The sequence below is a fragment of the Periplaneta americana genome, chromosome 6 (assembly GCF_040183065.1).
Source record: "Periplaneta americana isolate PAMFEO1 chromosome 6, P.americana_PAMFEO1_priV1, whole genome shotgun sequence".
Taxonomy (NCBI): Eukaryota; Metazoa; Arthropoda; class Insecta; order Blattodea; family Blattidae; genus Periplaneta; species Periplaneta americana.
Genome location: NC_091122.1, coordinates 158311499 through 158333584, shown reverse-complemented (window position 1 = coordinate 158333584; position 22086 = coordinate 158311499). Strand labels below are relative to the sequence as shown.

The 22086-nt window shown below is 33.0% G+C and overlaps 1 protein-coding gene across 6 annotated transcripts in view; it reads left to right on the top strand.

Annotated features, from left to right (window-relative positions):
• Positions 1-22086, top strand: part of LOC138701967 (uncharacterized) — a 1800590-nt gene that overhangs the window by 338454 nt on the left and 1440050 nt on the right. The gene's annotated exons all lie outside the window — the stretch shown is intronic.

Here is a 22086-nt window from a genome sequence, read left to right as displayed (position 1 = left end):
ATGAAGGCATTGCTGAAACTCGCTAATAACGTATTCCTTGAAGTCGGATGCTAAGGACTTCTCAGAAGCAACTTGTTCACATTATTGCTAACCTGAGACTGTGTGTTGAGGTTGAACTTTCATAATGGAAAAGCAATTAAGCTGATGAGCCTGCAGACAAATTTACATCAAAGGCTGGGACTTGGTGTAGAGACTGCAAACATTGCAACTTCTGTGCAGAGTTCGCGACTAACGTAATTGTGATGGTCAGTGATAGTTTATCCCGTTTCTGAAATTTACGCCGTTTACCCAGATTATGTGCAGTGCAATCATTAAGCTGGTGACGTCATAGTTCGGTTGAATTTAAACAAAGTACTTAGAATTGTGTAAGTACTGTTTATATGTCGCACTTCATTTGCTAGATGTGTGCAGTTCACGATCGACGTTGTACAGTAATTTGATATTTTGAAAGTTGTTCTTACTTTATACAGAGTTAACTGTAAATAATATCATTAATTTCAGGGGGTTATTCTTTGAGATATTTCAAACAAAGTTTAATAAGTTACACTTTTGCTTCCTTTTCGGGATAAAAATTGTTTTATATGAAACATTTCATAGTGTGTTTTGGAAAAACCATTGAATTCCCAATATGCTCAGTCAGTTTAAGAGAGCAGTGTATTGTGATAATAAATTATTTAAAGAATTTTAGTTTTGTCCTTTAATTGTGCAGAAATTTGATCCGAACAAAAGTAACTTCTCGTGCTGCAAAGGAATTTCACAATGTTATGCTAGGTGAGAATGTAGGAAATGGATTTGGAGTGACATGTTGCAGCCTAATCGGTGATACTTTTCTATTCACAATCTCAACGTAGTTGTCAACTCTTCGATTTCCCAGGAATCCATGCACAACATCTTTAAATACGTCCCATGCTGTACAGAGACAATTTTAGTAAACATTAGCAAGAATGACTCATAATTCCTGTTCTCAGATGTGCCAACACAATCTCCAGACGTCAAATTTCATAAAAATTTATCTATAACTTAAATGGATATATCTGAGAACCAAGAGCTAACTCAAAGTTTTAAATGCCATTTTTTTTCATGATGAAATGAATAACAAGTCACTATTTTCAAATCGGAAAGATTTTCACAGTAATCATGTTATTTTCATCTCTGATTGAGATTCTGGCTGATAGGCCTATGTATATCTATTATCAGGCAGTACATCTCACTTGATATATGTCAGAGGAAGAACAATTGTTTGTATGCATCTCAAGTCTGATTAGTGAAATATTAATTTTTAGTAGGTTATTTAGCGTCTGAATGAGATGAAGGTGATAATGCCGGTGAAATGAGTCCAGGGTCCAGCACCGAAAGTTACCTTACATCTCATCTTTATGTTGCGAGGTGTTTTCTAAATGGTTCAATAAATTATGAAATATTATACTTTCCTCCTGGACTCTCGCATATTATGTTGGTAATTAGGATTAGTACGATCTAATATTAAAATTTATTTTGTCTGGCAACATGAAATTCATTGTTTTAACTAAACAGTTTACGATTCACGAGACCTAACCTAAAAATGTAGTTTGATCACTTGAAGTGATTAGTACGAATTTCGAAAACAGAACACCACTTTAAAATGAATACCGTACTTAAAATATTTACAAGAATTCTCTTTCTTGAAGAAGTCGCTACCATGCTCTTTCCTCTCTTGGACACTTTAATAAAAATCTAAACACGAAAGAATTTCATTAAAATATCAAATATATTTATGTGCATGTTTCATACGAAGTATGCCTATAACCTATTTCTTATTTAATTACACTTACCTGAATAATCTATAGTGTTGAATTGGAATCGTAACGCAACAGAACTGAATTGTGTATTGATATTAATATTAATACCGGTATTATTAATTAATGATTAATTCACAAGCCTAGGTACTTGCATTTTCATCACTTTACTTTACTGCAAAGCGAGTTATTGCTGCCAATTTAACAGTTAGAAAATAACTGCCAGTTGTAGTATTTGTCAGTATCCGAAATTCGAAACGAAGTTGGTAAAAGAAAATTTAACCTGAGAGCTAGAAAATCACTATAATCCACTAGCATATGTAGTAATAGGGGGAAAATGGTTACGTTTCACCCTTAGGGTATTAAGTAAGCTGACCCGGTCTATACATCTTCTTCCTTTGGCCAGACCCATGAAATCCCACTGTAGCCAACATAGGAAACAAAACCATGATTGAAATTATCAATAAATTAACAAAGTTTAATTGTTCTGTTTATTGTAATATGTAGATTTTTATTTTAAAATGCTTATAAGCTTATATCCATGTGTCCCAGACTATGTTATGTCTCGTGACCAGAATATTGTACGAAATGGAAATATAAAAATTGGAGATTTATCCTTCGAAGAGGTGGAAAAATTCAAATATCTTGGAGCAACAGTAACAAATATAAATGACACTCGGGAGGAAATTAAACGCAGAATAAATATGGGAAATGCGTGTTATTATTCGGTTGAGAAGCTCTTATCCAGTCTGCTGTCCAAAAATCTGAAAGTTAGAATTTATAAAACAGTTATATTACCGGTTGTTCTGTATGGTTGTGAAACTTGGACTCTCACTCTGAGAGAGGAACATACATTCAGGGTGTTTGAGAATAAGGTGCTTAGGAAAATATTTGGGGCTAAGCGGGATGAAGTTACAGGAGAATGGAAAAAGTTACACAACACAGAACTGCACGCATTGTATTCTTCACCTGACATAATTAGGAACATTAAATCCAGACGTTTGAGATGGGCAGAGCATGTAGCACGTATGGGCGAATCCAGAAATGCATATAGAGTGTTAGTTGGGAGACCGGAGGGAAAAAGACCTTTAGGGAGGCCGAGACGTAGATGGGAGGATAATATTAAAATGGATTTGAGGGAGGTGGGGTATGATGATAGAGACTGGATTAATCTTGCACAGGATAGGGACCAATGGCGGGCTTATGTGAGGGCGGCAATGAACCTTCGGGTTCCTTAAAAGCCATTTGTAAGTAAGTAAGTCCCAGACTATGTTGCGTATTTTAACATAGGGTACAGAAATAGACTATTTATAGAAAATAATTTTTTTAGATACAGGACTAGTTGACATGAATGACCCATCTTTCATATCCTCGTCGTGGCATCTCCTTGTTATTGGCGTTGTGACATCGACGTGGTCTCGTTCTTGAGACATCGCATAGCGTCTCCTCCCTGACGTCGTCGATGTAGTACCTTAACTTGTCATCGTCGACTTAACCTCTTTATCTTGTCATCGTCATCTTGCAGTTTTTATCTTTTCGTCGCCATCGTGGCGTCGTCGTAATATCGTCTTATCGACGACATGTCGACTATGCCTTATAACTCCACAACGATTATGTAAAAACTATGACGCCACGGAAACGACAAAACGACTCCTTCGGTCTCTAACTAACTCTCATGACAAGAAACATTCGTTAACCTCAAAGAAATTAACAGAAAACTATCAGCACTTATATTCGTTTCAATCCTGAAATTATGGCCGGGATACAAGACCACTGCCATTACTTGTGAACTGATATGTAGAGTTACAGAAGATTTTAGTTCAGAAATTTCTAAAGTCATTTTTACTTGTAAAAAAAGATTTGTCATCAAAGACTTGTGCTAAAAAATGATTAATTGAACTTGCTTGCGACAGTTGTCTCATATTAGCCTATATTTTCTGGAACAAATCTCCCGGAATTTTGGATTCAAAGGCAAATGTACTAGCCATCATTAGCTTTTTCTTCTTTAGTGTTTTATTAAGTATCTCGGAATTTTGGTTTCAAAGGCAAAAGGACTAGCCATCATTAGGTTTTTCTTCTTTAGTGTTTTAACAAATCTCCCAGAATTTTGGATTTAAAGCAAAAGGACTATCCATCATTAGCTTTTTCTTTTTTAGTGTTTTAATAAATATCCCGGAATTTTGGATTCAAAGGCAAAAGGACTAGCCATCATTAGGTTTTTCTTCTTTAGTGTTTTAATAAATATCCCAGAATTTTGAATTTAAAGCAAAAGGACTAGCCATCATTAGGCTTTTCTTCTTTAGTGTTTTAATAAATATCCCAGAATTTTGGATTCAAAGGCAAAAGTACTAGCCATCATTAACTTTTTCTTCTTTAGTGTTTTATTAAATCTCCCGGAATTCTGGATTCAAAGGCAAAAGGACTAGCCATCATTAGGTTTTTCTTCTTTAGTGTTTTAATAAATATCCCGGAATTTTGGATTCAAAGGCAAAAGGCCTAGCCATCATTAGGTTTTTCTTCTTTAGTGTTTTATTAAATCTCCCGGAATTCTGGATTCAAAGGCAAAAGGACTAGCCATCATTAGGTTTTCTTCTTTAGTGTTTTAATAAATCTCCCAGAATTTTGGATTTAAAGTAAAAGGACTAGCCATCATTAGGTTTTTCTTCTTTAGTGTTTTAATAAATCTCCCAGAATTTTGGATTCAAAGCAAAAGGACTAGCCATCATTAGTTTTTTCTTCTTCAATGTTGTAATAAATATCCCGGAATTTTGAATTCAAAGGCAAAAGAACTAGCCGTCATTAGGTTTTTCTTATTTAGTGTTTTAATAAATCTCCCAGAATTTTGGATTTAAAGCAAAAGGACTAGCCATCATTAGCTTTTTCTTTTTTAGTGTTTTAATAAATATCCCGGAATTTTGGATTCAAAGGCAAAAGGACTAGCCATCATTAGGTTTTTCTTCTTTAGTGTTTTAATAAATATCCCAGAATTTTGGATTCAAAGGCAAAAGTACTAGCCATCATTAACTTTTTCTTCTTTAGTGTTTTATTAAATCTCCCGGAATTCTGGATTCAAAGGCAAAAGGACTAGCCATCATAAGGTTTTTCTTATTTAGTGTTTTAATAAATATCCCGGAATTTTGAATTCAAAGGCAAAAGGACTAGCCGTCATTAGGTTTTTCTTATTTAGTGTTTTAATAAATATCCCAGAATTTTGGATTCAAATCAAAAGGACTAGCCATCATTAGTTTTTTTCTTCTTCAATGTTTTAATAAATATCCCGGAATTTTGGATTCAAAGGCAAAAGGACTAGCCGTCATTAGGTTTTTCTTATTTAGTATTTAAATAAATCTCCCAGAATTTTGGATTCAAAGCAAAAGGACTACCATCATTAGTTTTTTCCTTCTTCAATGTTTTAATAAATATCCCGGAATTTTGAATTCAAAGGCAAAAGGACTAGCAGTCATTACGTTTTTCTTATTTAGTGTTTTAATAAATCTCCCAGAATTTTGGATTCAAAGCAAAAGGACTAGCCATCATTAGTTTTTTCTTCTTCAATGTTTTAATAAATATCCCGGAATTTTGGATTCAAAGGCAAAAGGTCTAGCCATCATTGGCTTTTTCTTCTTTAGTGTTTTAATAACAAGTATAAAAATTTAACACGCCCTGAGATTAAACATTTCAAAATTTATTCCCCATAACATCAAAACAAGGTAATGCTTCTCATGAGAGAGATGACAAAACTTTATAACTACCCTTTGTAATAGTTATCATGAAGATATAGCCTTGTGACCTGTTCAATCAAGATAATATATTAATTTATGTATGCTAATAATTTTTGAGGCATTAGTATAATAGGTAATTCTTTTTGTTTTGTTTATATAACTTTGAGTGGACAGATGTCACTTTCAAGAAATTATTTCATTTTAATTTTTAAGAATATAGGCCAAAATGGTTATGTAATGTAACTAAGGACTTTCTTAAGATTTGCAGCCCGATGTCCTCGAGATGGTAACTGTGTAGGTCGACGACGGTTAAAAAAAATCAACTAAAAATCTTGTAATACAGTAGTTCCTCTTGCAGCAAAACGCAATCCATTCGTTTCCCAGTTCTCGACGTTATATTTGTTTGAAAAGTATGCACAACAAGGATCGTAATGATGTTTTTTCTCCAGATTTAAATCTTGTATTTGAGTGCCTCCTCTTTCAAAGTGTAGGCTACCGTTGTGTCAAATATGTATCCCTTATTTCTATGTCTGTCGATTACAACTACGTCTGCTCTCTTAGTGGAACCTTCATTTGAAATACAGTGAATCTCTTCCTGCACTTCAAACTTGTTGCATTCTCTGAAGCAGTTGACAACTGAGCTTCTTACTCTATCGTGGCGATTTATCCTAAGAAGTTCTCCCTTTCTACAGAAGCCAAGCACACATGGTAGGGTTTGTCACATTTTGTAATTCGGAAACTTAATAAATTTAAAGAAAAATATACTTTAATTCAAGGTAAAATCCCTGCATTTCGTCTGATAGGTGGTTTTTCTTTCTCTTGTACGGAGTTGGGACCCGAAGGCTTACACTGCAGCCTGAGGCTTATTGTGCTTACCACTCCTATTCTTGTGAATGATTGGGTAGCCGAATGGCCGCGCTCTTGTACAAGTACAGCACGCTGCACCGTGAACTTAATCCGGGCTATTGTATGGATGATATGTGAATTAATGATGGCGAAATGAGTCTGAGGGCCAACAAGAAAGTTACCCAGCAATTCTGCTTCAATTGGTTGAGGGAAAACCCCGGAAAAAAAACCTCATCCAGGTAACTTATCCCAACTAGGATTTGAACCCGGGCCCGCTCTTTTCATAGCCAGATGTACTGACCACTACTCCACAGGTGGTACTTAAGTCTTCAATACATTGTATTAGTAGTAATCAGAGATAAATTTTTAGAACCCCTGTTTTAATTCGGATCTTATATTCCTTTTCAACTTTCGTTTATCCAATTATTAAATTGGTTACAATGTTAAAGGGCAATTAAGCCTTAAGAAAACAGTCCTTGCACCGGACAAAGCCAGGCAAGTTCAAGTGAAGAAATTAAAGTATTAAAAGGCTGAAAATTGTTGTTATTGAAGAGACAATGGCTAAAACATGAGCAACGATAATATTTTTATGATATATTTTTTAAACTCTTTATTAACTGTCTAGCATCTCTTGGTGTTTTCTGGTTGTGCTCATTGATGTCGTTACTTGTCAAAAATGTGACATTAAAACATGTGTTCAGGTTTCTGCCGAGCAACAATCCTGTAATTTTCTTCTTATTTTGAAGATTGGTTGATTAATCAACCGACACACTCGCAATCCCACTCACATCCATACAAATTTCCACACTCTTGACACCTAGGCAACTTTTCCTCTTCCAGAAAATTTTCCCAAGAACCCGGAAATCGAACCAGGGATCTGGAAGCCAACATGCTGACCACCAGACCATACAGGCAGTCAATGATGAGGATGACATTAAGTTTGGCGGAGGTTTTAGAAACGATAGTGGTGATGAAAATGTTAAGGCTGGTTCACAATAAACAGGAAACGAGAATCGGAACGAAAACGAAAACGGTAAAATTGTTAAAATGTATACATTTAAATGTGAGCATTCACAATTAACGAAAAGCTTGCCGGAGCCCGAGATCGGGAACGGAGAGTTGGCCAAGTTTCAAATTTGGCGTTCACGTTTCCGATCACAGCCCACTAGATTCATTCTATTGCCATCTAAAAGCTATTTTGTCGTCGTATATTTTGTAGCAAGAAGACCGTGACATAATCTATGCATTATTTTGTTCTGTGCTGTGCATCATGGAGCAAGTTTTATTTGCTGGGATTCTAATATTGAAATCCTCACATTTACGATAAACGGCGCGCCTCGTATAAAGATGAGAAAATGAAGGGGAATACGTGGCTTTCAATAGCTGCATCTTTGAACACCGATAGCAAGCGAATCATATTTTATTCCTGTATTGGCTGTATTACACACTACATATTCACGCTTCAATTCAATAACTACTGTTGTGTCCATTTTTGTTCTATTACATATGTTCCTTCTCTAATTATTTTACGTTATGCTAGACTTAAAAAATGTTGTGATAATGAAGATGCATGGACATATTTATAGTACCGTACCTAATGAAATATTTCAGTTGCAATTTCGAAGTTGGTTAACCTGTGTTTATGTTGGCTGCCTTGTACTCATGAGAGAACGCCATTGGTCAGTTATACACAAATAACATCAGAATGCGTAATATCGACTTTACATATCGTTATTGCCATACATATCGATATGCATAGTCGTCTACGTTGTCGGTTTATTGTGAATCAAAAATTTTCATATTCACGTCCTCTGCTTCTCGTTTTCATTCTGGTTCTCGTTCCCGGTTTATTGTGAACCAGGCTTAAAACAACTCAGACCTTATTACCACACTCAACAGGGAATAAAACTAATCACCACACAACTCTGCTGGATCCAAGAAGGTATGAAGGTCCCATTTGAAGGATGGAAATGCGGTGATTTTTTTAAGCGAAGGTGTCGAGTTGCCCGGCATGTCAGACAAACCGTATCTGCATTATAATAGCCTACAACGCGTAATAGTCATGCAATCTGCTAGTTAGAATAATTGCTACCGGAATCAACTATCAGTGGCAGCTTTCACACCACATTATAAAGCGGGAAGTGATGCAGAAAGCAAACTATTATTGTCCAATTCAAGCTTTCACCGTTGTCAACTTGACGATTATCCCATTTGTATCTTTATCACATCGACAGAAACTTGAAGTTTTCAGTTCGGGAACCAGTGACAACACGAAAATGTATCCTATCTCATAAGTAAAATTCGCATTGATAGCCTCTAAAAACGCAGGTTCAAATACGCTAAAATGTATGAAAATAAGACGTAAACGCTATTTGAAAGCTAGAGACATTTCTTTTTTTATTTCCTATCATTTTAAATTCAATGTGTATTTAATTAAAGCTGTATATCATCATCATCATCATCATCATCATCATCATCATCCTTGCATGTATTGGTCCTACTGGCCCGTTACGGTCTCTTGCCAACGCTTGAACGATCTGCCCAAGGATCTCTTGCCCAAAGGATGGTAATTTAAAATTTGGCGTGGAATTCTAAAACGAGGCATTCTGATGACATGTGATCTCCAGCTGTATATTAAAATTAAAATAGTACAGTAGTGGCAAAAAAAACCGGACCGACCCTTGTAGCTGATTTCAGAGTCTTGTTCACTCCAGAGCACGATAGACTGGTAACTAAGACTTTCGTGGTTCGAATCCTGCCTGGGAAGGAAACTTTTTTTTTTTTTTGTTCCTTATTCAAATTTATTCCCAACCCTTTTCGATTGCAGCGATATTTTACTACTTAATTAACTTATTATTCCCAGAACATGAATTTTACCAGCAATCGAAAAATAGACGTTTGGGGAGGCCGAGACGTAGATGGGAAGATAATATTAAAATGGATTTGAGGGAGGTGGGATATGATGGTACAGACTGGATTAATCTTGCTCAAGAAATGTTTAAATGTTATGTTTTATTTAATGACGCTCGCAACTGCAGAGGTTATATCAGCGTCGCCGGATGTGCCGGAATTTTGTCCCGCAGGAGTTCTTTTACATGACAGTAAATCTACTGACATGAGCCTGTCGCATTTAAGCACACTTAAATGCCATCGACCTGGCCCGGGATCGAACCCGCAATCTTGGTCATAGAAGGCCAGCGCTATACCAACTCGCCAACCAGGTCGACTATTGCTCAGGATAGGGACCAATGGCGGGCTTATGTGAGGGCGGGAATGAACCTCCGGGTTCCTTAAAAGCCAGTAAGTAAGTAGGCCTAGTCGTTAGATTATTGAATTACATGACAGATGTGGCCTTGAATTGCATATGGCGGTAAATTTATGGAACATTATATTTGAGCTTTCGAACAGGCGTTGGTAAATGAATAATTCTGAAAGTGAACCGGAAGAAAAAATCTAGACATACAGGCAGAATAATATTGGGACTATTACCAGCAAAGTCAAATAAGTAATATGATGTATAATACATCTGATTTATGGAATGGTGTAAGATAAAGAACGTTTACGTAGATACAGCGAAAAGATTCTTCCCACTCATTTAGAAGATGCTTGCAATCCTAATTCAAATCCCGTAAATTCTGGCAGACTAATAATATGGTTATCAATCGAACAGCTGTTTAAGCAAATTATTTAATTTGTGTATATTTCTTTACTAAAAACATGAGTTATTTTTAAAAAGGAGGCATGGCTTTGTTTGAACCGATTTATTGATCGGTTGCGATTCCTGCTGGGATAATGCTGGTGGGGAAACAATTTGACAATCGGCGCAAACAGTTGAAAGTCAGTGTTAAACATATTTTTTTGCACTAGTGTTAAAAGTACTTTTTGCACGATAGCGTAAAATAGTCGACTTTTAACTTTAAAAATCTATGATTAGGAATAGTTATCTAAAAACTTTCTCTCTGGTATACTTGAGTCCACTGAAATATTTATCTAGACGCTATGAATTATTAAATTATGTATTTCATATTTCCCACAAGCCAGTAGTAGAATGATCAATGTTTTTGACTTGGCCATGCTGCGTATCGTGTGACCGTAACTCATTGCATTAAGCCGTGACTCTTGCAGACCTATCTCCTCTGGATCTTTCCTTGAGAGTAGCTCTAGTTACGCGAGAGCAATGAAACTTCTCTTGTAGTAACGTCCTTTACATTCAAATTTCAGGAAAGTTTGCATGCTAATATTTTTTCCAGAACAACAATTTATACAAATTATTTTGCGTAGCAATACTATCATTCCAGCAGCAGGAAATTTTCATCGTTACAGTTCAATTAAAACATTGAAAAATTATAGCGGAAGCGAGATTTTTGTCAAGCTAACAAATAGAAATTGATACAAATGATATACGAAGGTATCGTGATGTTAAATTGTGTGATTGTCCGTCTGATCGAGCAATTTCAGTTCAAATTCAATTTTATCGTAAAATTTGTCTATCAAGGACTTTCATAACTGTGGAAGGATTTATCTTAATTCCAAATTTGAATTTTTTCGTTCTGTCAACGGAGAAACTTCTATGTAGACTTCAATATAGGATGGGATTCTAAACCTTAGCGTGTTACAGATTCATACAACCATTGATTTATTTAGAATGTCACTCTTTCAGCTTTCCCAATAACGTGATTGCTTCATTGGACAAAACATAACTAACACAGAGAATGAAAACAAAACTGAAAATAGATAGGAAACAAAAAAAAAAAGAAGTTAAGAACAGGAAAGATAATAGCATACTATAATAGGCCTAAACATAGTAAGCAAACAGATTGAAGTCTGTGATGTATCTTGTCTCACTGTGAAAAGAGAGAGAAAGGAGATATGTCTTACCTCGTCTGTATTGTTATGGCGTTGGGGGAGTGGAGCAATGCCGTCCATCCATCCAGTGGCGGAAGGGACTAGTTGATACATTCTGTAGCACAAAATAAAATAACAAAATATCTCTCTTCGTACTGTGTAGTTCCGTCACTGAGATTGTCTTTCAAGAAATTGAGTTCCGGTAGTCTGTACAATAATAAGGTTTTGAAAGGAATCCTGAAAATTTACAACTCTCCTATAATCGCCACCCTCATTTGAAGGGATTTGGTTTTATTGCTACTAAGACCAAATAAACCTTACCAGGTAAATAGATGTTCAAACAAAAGTTCTTCCTTTTTAGGAAACAAAGTACAGGTGGTATTTTAAAATGGCAAGTGATCCTCTGATAGTAGTAAGGGAAACATGACGAATGAAGTCGTTGTTCAGCTGGAACTTATTGCAGAAACTGACAAAGAGGCGAGGTATTGTGCCCCTAGCGCCAACCATTAGCCCACCTACTTCAATGGAAGTGAGGTGATATTTCTCCAAATAGAATGGAACTGTGGGCTCAAAAAATTCTGCATTTTTCTGTGTATATTTTTGCCAAATAATTTACTTAATCCTTGAAATTACTGCATACAAAGGAATATACAAACAAAAACAAATACAGTAATGTGTGCCTTTTAAAGTCACTAACAAGAATAAGGAGCATATTTCAAAGGAAGTACAAAAGTATTTACTCATTAAGGGGTTAGGTACAGCTTAAAGCAGTAAAATTTTGAAAATATTGAACATTTTTTTTCTCCATTACTGTATCTTGTATAATAATGAAAATTGGTATGTTTAAAACAGTGTCCTTCTGCTATATGAAAAAAAATATTTTTAAGATTAAAAAAAAAATTTACATTTTTTTTTTTTCAAAATTCAGTTCACTGTGCAGTGATGAAGCGTTTCTCACATAACTCAAAAACTATCTAACATTCTGTGATGAAATGTTTTGTGTATATTTATACATGTCATATCTACAATATCATGCAAGATCACTCCTCTATCTTTGATAGATTCTCTGATAAAAAATAAATTCATTTAACAAATGGTCAAATATCAGTATTTTCTTCTAACACAAAAAAATATTATTTATTAAGGAATGTAGTTGAAAGAGCATGATATTGTAAACATGAGTTTCAGCAATAAAATAAAAGAGAGAGAACATAAAAAAGTTAACAAGTTTATGAGTTATGAGGGAAAAGCTTCATCACTGCACAGTGAACTGCCATCAATTTTACTTAAAAAATATATGTATTTTTTTTAAATCGTAAAAATATTTTTTTTTCATATAGGAGAAGGACAGTGTTTCACACATACCAATTTTCATTACTATACAATGTACAGTAATGGAGGGAAAAAATGTTGAATATTTCCAAAAATTTTACTGCTGTAAGCGGTACCTAACCCCTTAAGAACACCTAACTTTTAATGACTTTATAATTAATTATATCATTTGAATTGTTTCCTAATGTATTTGTCTTGTGAAAGCAATAATTCATTTTTTTCTTTCGAAAATTCATGTTTTAAAAAATTGTCCTTTTCCTTCCATTATTCTTCTATGGGCCTAATGGACACATCAATCTTTAAAATATAGGCCTAGTTATGAAAATACAAATCAATATTTTTCATGTCATTTGCACTTATTTGCCGAATCAAATATTTTTCATTTTCTTTTCAACGTACTGTATTTCTTCTAGACCAGTAGTCACACCAACTATTTTTAGGAACATACTGAAGCGTTGTGTGTCAAATTGTCAAAGGTCAATTACTTGTTAAGAAGATTAAATCAATTGGTCCTGCCAGTGCCTTATTAAAAACCTATCATGTTTTTTTTTTTTCAGTCTCGTTTGAATTGTGGAATTTTAATGTTGGGAAATAGTGTCATTGCAAAGATGTTTTTCTTCTTCAGAAAAAAAAGCTGTGTGTATTCTTGACGGTTGTGCCCCAAACGAACATTGTAAGCCCTTATTCCATGAATTTTGAATACTAACTCTTTCTCCATTGTAATTTCTTTCTAACTTTACGTTCGTTTATGAGCATTTATATGAATAAGATTCTGGTAATACGGTACATTCTCATGAGACTAGAAGTAGGCCTAACCATAATATAACTGCTTCTAACTGTAGATTAGCCAAGGTTTGTAATAGCTATTTTGTTATGGAATGTGAATCTTTTTAATAAAATTCCTCTTAATTAATATTACTTACTTACTGGCTTTTAAGGAACCCGGAGGTTCATTTCCGCCCTCACATAAGCCCGCCATTAGTCCCTATCCTAAGCAAGATTAATCCAGTCTCTATCATCATATCCCACCTCCCTCAAATCCATTTTCATATTATCTTCCCATCTACGTCTCGGCCTCCCCAAACTATTTTTCCTTCCGGCCTCCCAACTAACACTCTATATGCATTTCTGGATTCGCCCATACGTGCTACATGCCCTGCCCATCTAAAACGTCTGGATTTAATTTTCCTAATTATGTCAGGTGAAGAATACAATGCGTGCAGTTCTGTGTTGTGTAACTTTCTCCATTCTCCTGTAACTTCATCCCGCTTAGCCCCAAATATTTTCCTAAACACCTTATTCTCAAACACCCTTAACCTATGTTCCTCTCTCAGAGTGAGAGTCCAAGTTTCACAACCATAAAGCACAACCGGTAATATAACTGTTTTATAAATTCTAACTTTCAGATTTTTTGACAGCAGACTGGATGATAATAGCTTCTCAACCGAATAATAACAGGCATTTCCCATATTTATTCTATGTTTAATTTCCTTCCGAGTATCATTTATATTTGTTACTGTTGCTCCAAGATATTTGAACTTCTCCACCTCTTCAAAAGATAAATTTCCAGTTTTTATATTTCCATTTCGTACAATATTCTGATCACGAGACATAATCATATAGGCCTACTTTGTCTTTTCAAGATTTACTTCCAAACCTATCTCTTTACTTGCTTCCAGTAAAATTCCCGTGTTTTCCCTAATCATTTTTGGATTTTCTCCTAGCATATTCACGTCGTCTGCATAGACAAAAAGCTGATGTAACCCGTTCAATTCCAAACCCTCTCTGTTATCCTGGACTTTCCTAATGGCATACTCTAGAGGGAAGTTAAAAAGTAAAGGTTATAGTGCATCTCCTTGCTTTAGCCCACAGTGAACTGGAAACGCATCTGACAGAAACTGACCTATACGAACTCTGCTGTACGTTTCACTGAGACACATTTTAATTAATCGAACTAGTTTCTTGGGAATACCAAATTCAATAAGAATATCATATAAAACTTCTCTCTTAACCGAGTCATATGCCTTTTTGAAATCTATGAATAACTAATGCACTGTACCCATTATTATTATTATTATTATTATTATTATTATTATTATTATTACTATTAAAAAGTCCTTGTAAAACAATGATATTTTAATTATATTTCCATCTGATCGGAGAGTCCCAATAAACGACAGTGAACGCAGAAGTTATTTGCGATTTACGGACCGTATGCAGTTGTCCATCGGATTGACATGAGCGTGGATCCGCGGGCAAGGGAATCGCAGGGCGTGCTACCACAAGCCGAGACACTCGGCCGCCTCTCAGCGGTGCAATTCAATGTGTCACTCGTCAGCGCGTTGTCGCAGCGACCCGACCGCTGCAGATCTTTGCGTCGGTTACCTTGAGCAACTGGCGTTGTTCATTCACTTCGATTTTTTTTTGTTACTATGGAAACTTCTTCGCCAACTAAGGCAAAACTGATTTATTACTTTTGCTATGGACGTTATTTTTCATTATCTATATATTCTATAATAATGTAAGTTCATTCTTAGCTGAGAGACTAAGTGTTCATAATGTGTGCATACGATTCATCTGCAATACTCGTAAATTTGACCATGTAACACCTTCCCTCCAGTTACTTTCATTGGTGCGTCTGAAGGAACGAAGAACAATACATTCACTGTCTCTTCTGTTTAGAATCATACATACTTCTACTCCGAATTATCTCTTATCGCGCTTTGAATTTCTTACAACTCTTCGAAACCGGCATCAAGCACTTCTTTCTATCCCTCATCATAGAACGTCTCTACACTCATCCTCCTACACTGTAAATATACCACGTCTCTGGAATTCGTTACCTGATGATGTCAGGGACTGCCGGACTTTATCAAAATTCAAAATTAAATTGGAAAATTTTGTCTTGTTTAATGGTTTTTAGGTATTGCTAGAAGTGTTGATTTGTGTTTTTTACTCTAGATTAAAATCGCAAGTTTCTTGTTTATGTTAGTTAATTAGGATACAATTAATTGTACTTAATCACTCATTTAAAGTTTGTGTGACTGCAACCTATGTATATTTTTGTGTGACTTTACTTTGTTTATAGGGGTTTTTTTTCTTTTTTATATCTGTTATTGTATTTGTATTTCTGGTGGTGTGGAAGAGAAGGCCTGATGGCCTTAACTACACCAGAATAAATTAATAAATAAATAATTAGAAAAAATAATAAATAAATAAATAAATAAATAAATAGATAAATAAATAAATAGATAAATAAATAAATAAATAAATAAATAAATAAATAAATAAATAAATAAACAAATAAACAAATAAATATATAATTATATTCCAAATCGCAATCTCGAAATAAAAACTGGTGTCACGAATTTGATACATAATCTATACTAATAGTAAATCTGTAGCCGAAATTTTTCTGGTAATTTTCGATTTTCCAAAAATAATTGGTCCTAATATATATAATTAACCACCCTGAAACCGAAAATCGCTTTTTTGGAAATTTTTGTTTGTATGTCTGTCTGTATGTTTGTTACCTTTTCACGCGATAATGGCTGAACGGATTTCGATGAAAATTGGAATATAAATTAAGTTCGTTGTAACTTAGATTTTAGGCTATATGGCATTCAAAATACATTATTTAAAAGGGGGTTATAAGGGGACCTGAATTAAATAAATCGAAATATCTCGCTTATTATTGATTTTTGTGAAAAATGTTGCATAACAAACGTTTCTTTAAAAATAATTTGCGATAAGTTATATTCCTTGAAAAATTTTGATAGGACTGATATTTAATGAGATAAATGAGTTTTAAAATTAAAATAACTGCCATCTAAGGCCGTGTAATGAATTAAAAAACAAATGACTTCGTCTATAAGGGGCCATGGACAGCAACAATCGAAAGCTATGAAAGATAGCCTACAGAGAATGTTTCTGTTTTTGTATGAAGTAATATCGGAAGCTAAATTAACCGTTTGTATAATTAATTATTATTTCACCATTGGAAAGTGTAGTTTCTCTAGATGGACATAATGCTATAATGCTATTACAGTAACTTATAATATAATATAATATAATATAATATAATATAATATAATATAATATAATATAATATAATATAATATAATATAATATGTAATATTATATAATATAATTTAAGTTATTTGAAGGGTTCAGAACGATAGAGGGCCAAGCGCCATTTACTGAATACGTATACAACAAGGGTTAAAATTAAGTTATTACCATAATTCAATAGAAACCTATAACAAGTAAAATAAAATATACACATTAGATCTAAATGATGTCAATCTTCATTAAGCTATGGTTGCATGTAATAAAAATTAAGAAACATGTTAAAGGAATTGTCATTGCACCAAATGAGTGTCTCTGGACCAAAATGATCGCATTTTAATTATTTGGATGCAATTTAAATTAAATAACATATTAAACGATTTATCCTTCTATCAAACACGAATGTTCCCTGGATCAAATGTCCTATTTTAATTATGTAATTACTTTATATTTATTTCTAACGGGTGCAGCGGAGAGCACGGGTACGGCTAGTTCTATAATAATTATATTCCAAATCGCAATCTCGAAATAAAAACTGGTGTCACGAATTTGACACAATTTCTAATATGTTTTTCTACGTATTTTGTAGCAATTGAGGTATTTTATCGCTTTGCGAATATTACTGTTTAAAGTTTTTCTTTATGTTAACTAAATTATATAAATAAGGTAGGCCCTAATTAATTTTGTTCCAAAGTAAGATTCTAGATTCGACGCAAAAGATATATAATCCGAAAATAAAATTGGATATATGTTCCAGCTCACTTACAGGAAAGCCTTTTTCATAGCCTTCCCTATCTTCTTCTTTGTTGTAGGCCTATGTAACTTTTTAAGGGCTCTGGTTAGTTACAGGGCCGCTTCGAGTGCTCGGAGTATAGGCATTTTTAAGGCTCTGTATTTTTCGAACTATTACAGTTAATTATATGAAATTTTGCCACTATGTAAAGATCACTAAGAAGATTTTAATGCATATAATTGGTAATAAATTCTTTACTGTTAATTTTTTAAGACTTTTTTCATTGGCTGTGCAGCATTTTTTTTTTTACTCATTCAGGTACACCTTTCTCACAAACTGTTGGAGATAATCTTAATGAAATTTTTACTGTAAATTTTTAATGATAAATCTACAATTTATAGCAAAAATTGTGAGTCAGTATCTTTTAGTTTTTTGTTTAAAATTATTTTTTATTGCACATGGTTAAAATTTTCTAAATACATTACAAACATTTTTTTTCTTTAACTAATATATGTCTTATTGATCAAATTTATGGTGGAAATTGTCAGAAATGTTGTTTACTATAACATATAAAAATTTGACAGTCACAGGTCAAATAGTTTCTGAAAAAAAGTGTACCTGAATGAGAGCATGTAAAAAAGAAAAAAAAAATTCGTTCACAGCCAAAAAATCTTAAAAAAATAGTCTGTGAGAAAATTATTTCCTACTATATGTATAAAAAACTTCTTAGTTAGCTTTATATTGTGACAAAATTTCATATAATTATCTGTAGTAGTTCGAAAAATACAGAGGCTTAAAAATGTCTATATTCTGAGCACTCGAAGAAGCCCTGTAAACTACTCAGTGCCCTTAACATTGTTTCTTGTTCTGTCTACATGTTGAATAAGTTTGTTTTAGAGATCTATTAGAATAACATCATTGTATTGTAGAATAACATCATTGTATAGAGCACATCTAGGTCAGAAAGCATGGGTAGACATAACGGCTCGGTTACAAAAGCCAACGTACGATGGTAGGAACGATCATGATTTTAAAATCAAATGTAGGAAACAGAAAAGGGATGTAGGTAAATTATCATTTTTAAATAGAACTATAAATGATTGGAATGACCTACCTGCAGCGGTCTTTGAGGGCTGTCCTTCCTTAAGGAGATTCAAGAATAACTTAAAAAGTCGTGTATAAAGTGAAAATTAAAATTAAGGTGACATTCAACATTTAATTATTTAAGGTGACATGTATTTATCTAGCCTGACGAGTTTACTCCCTTGGTTTGAATTGTGAATTATTTAAAAATAGCGTGTAAGAGGGCCTTAGACTAGAAATGTTTAGTTTAAATGTAGTTCTGTTTATAAGTATGCATAAGGATGTAATTATTTGACTTATTTGAACTGTTGTATCAGTGAAGCGAGGTGAGTCAGTGAAGTTATGGTTTTACAGTGCAGTGAACAGTTCCGATCAGTGATAATTTATAGCGTCAATGAAATGTGTTCTATAGTGTCAGTGAAATGTGTGCTAAAGTGTCAGTGAAATGCGTCATAGTGCCACTACAGGGAATGAGATGAGAGTAAAGAGAAAGACTATTGAAACTTATGTAGGACCTATACATAATTATGTAGGTTGTATTGTAAAATTAGGTATTTTATTTATGTTTTATTATTATTGTGTTAAATTGTATTGTGTATTCTTATTGTATTGTGTATAAAATTGTATATGTGTTGTAAAATTGTATTGTGTATTCTTATTGTATTGTGTATAAAATTGTATATGTGTTGTAAAATTGTATTGTGTATTCTTATTGTATTGTGTATAAAATTGTGTATGTGTTGTAAAATTGTATTGTGTATTCTTATTGTATTGTGTATAAAATTGTATATGTGTTGTAAAATTGTATTGTGTATTCTTATTGTATTGTGTATAAAATTGTATATGTGTTGTAAAATTGTATTGTGTATTCTTATTGTATTGTGTATAAAATTGTATATGTGTTGTAAAATTGTATTGTGTATTGTAAATTTTATTGTGTACTGCTTATCATTTTATTGTGTATTGTTTATATTGTATATATCACTGCCACCGGGTGCTTGCCCACTTGCAGTGTAAATAAATACATACATACATCTATTTTCGACTTCTTTTACTCTGAAATTATTTTCAGTTTTTAAATTTCTGTGTTAATCTTGTAATACACCGAAGAGTAACCCGCTGTATTTTTTATGTATTTAATTTGTGCTGCTTTTACTCTTGATGTATCTGCTGCTCTGATTGTCTAGTTTTCACTACTGTATAATAAACTTATTGAGGAGCTAGTATATGTACTGTACAATTGTAATATGTTTTTATAGAGTTTTCTGGGGTTTAAAAGCATTATTTGTTTAGCAGATGATACAGTATTATTATTTGGAGGAAAAACTTGGTAAGACACTTATTTCAAAGCAAATAATGGCTTAAAATTAATAAAAGCATGATTTGATTCGAATATTCTTTCTCTTAACACTGCTAAAATTACAGTTATTCCTTTTTCTTAACTAGTAAATCTTATAAATTGTCTAATTCTCCCCTAAACTTAAACTACACAACTTTGGTTGTTCCGCAATTTGCTGTAATTGTCCAATTATAAATGAATCTTCAGAAGTTAAATATTTAGGAATCATTATTGATAAACGTCTGAAATGGTACAAACAAATCAACTACCTTTGTAACAAATTACGTAGAATTATATATTACTTTATTCAGTTACGAAATTACTTATAGTTTACATTGCCTTATTTCAATTTATAACCTAATATGGAATATTAGGATGGGGTAGTACTTATAAAACTAACCTTAACCCACTAGATTAATTATAGAGAAGAATAATTAAAATTTGTCTAAAAACCTATTCATTATTCTACCGAAAAAATTGTTTTTAGAATTTGAAGTCCTGAAAATACATCAAATTTATATCAGTATGTTATTAAATTTTATACATAAAAATCACACATATCTAAGATCATATACTCACAAGCACAAAACCAAAGTCATGGATACAATACGTTTGTCTGAATCCAAGTGTTTAACGAGCATTGCTTTCAACCATAATAGGCCTACTAATATCTGCCATAGAATTGATAAAAAATTAATAAAGAAATACCCAGATCTATTACCTCCAACAGTTTGAAATTTAAGAATGTATGTAAGCAACGTTTATGAGTAATTATCAATTTTTATATGCTATTTTATTGTAATTTATGTATGTAAATTTATTATGTATCGAATCCTCTCCTGAGTACGAGAACACACTCTTTCAGGGAAGTGCTATAATTTTGTAAATTTACAATTTCTTTGTATTACATTTTCTGGCAATAAACAATATTATTACTTTTTACTTATTATGATCCTTATAATATAATATAATATAATATAATATAATATAATATAATATAATATAATATAATATAATATAATATAATATAATATAATATAATATATAATATAATATAATATAATATAATATAATATAATATAATATAAATAAAACATACTTAATGTAATATAAATTTATTCAGCTTTTTTTACACAAAATTAAAATTATGTAATATATATTAGGACAGTCCCCAAAAAGCCAAAGCTTGTGCTCGGGAGTGATCTTGGAAATGCAGTATAAAGGTAAAATTATATTGGCCTATATTAAGCATATTAAGATAACAAACAAAAAATAGCGTACAGTACATGAAAAAATGGAATATGATTGTGATATAAAAATACAGAAAATATTAGATTAGAGGTCAGTAAATCTAAGGATTTTAAGTCTGACAGAAGGTCTAATATTGTAAGTCTAATGACATTTTGTGTTTGGAACCAAGTCCAATATAACCTAGTCCAATTTACAAAAAATATCTAGTATTACATAGTCTAACTTACAATGACGTCTAATACTATTATGCCTAAATTATAACAATAATACTTCTATTACCTGTATATTATTGTTTATTACATATATCTCAGGAATAAAATACAGTAGGCCTAATGTTGAAATAGTTGAGCAATAAAAATATACAGTAGATTAGTCCCCATTTTCATCTTCCGGTACAGCATGGAATTTCAGCCTGTAGCTTAAAGTTCTCAAGTAAAAATAATATTTCTTCACGATCTTTATACTTCTGGTAACGTGTTACAATTCTCTCTACTTGCCTTTTTCCACTAACAGACAACTCTGATATAACCTCTGCAGTTGCGAGCGTCGTTAAATAAAACATAACATTTATTTCAGCCTTGTTTGTCACTGTATGTAGGTACTCCTTGAGAAAGACGATTTATGGATTCTGAACACCACTTTCCTTAGTCATAGCCATTTTCTGTGTTCTGTAAACAAAAAGAAAAAAGATTAAGACTTACAGGAAATGGTCTTAGAGATATTCTATAGGCCTAGTCTATGTGTATTATTATTCACATAAGAACCATTGCGATATTGGCAACGTCAGGGTAGTGTGACTGAGTAGATTGTCATTTTGCAAACTTACCTACAGAAACAAGAGGAAAGAAAACTTAAAACATTACAATTCAAATTGTAACAGTATAAATGTGTTTATTTACTTATTTAAGGTAGGTGTCCCTGATATGGCCATGCTAAGGTTTCTGAATTTTTCTAGCCGCCATTTTGAAAAAAAAATGTAAACCACTTTTTTCTTACTCGTTCTCAGTCTAATGGACTTTCTTAAAACAATTTCCTTTCCCCATAAAAGTAGCTTTAATTGTCCACAAAGTCCCAAATTCCAAAAGTCTACCT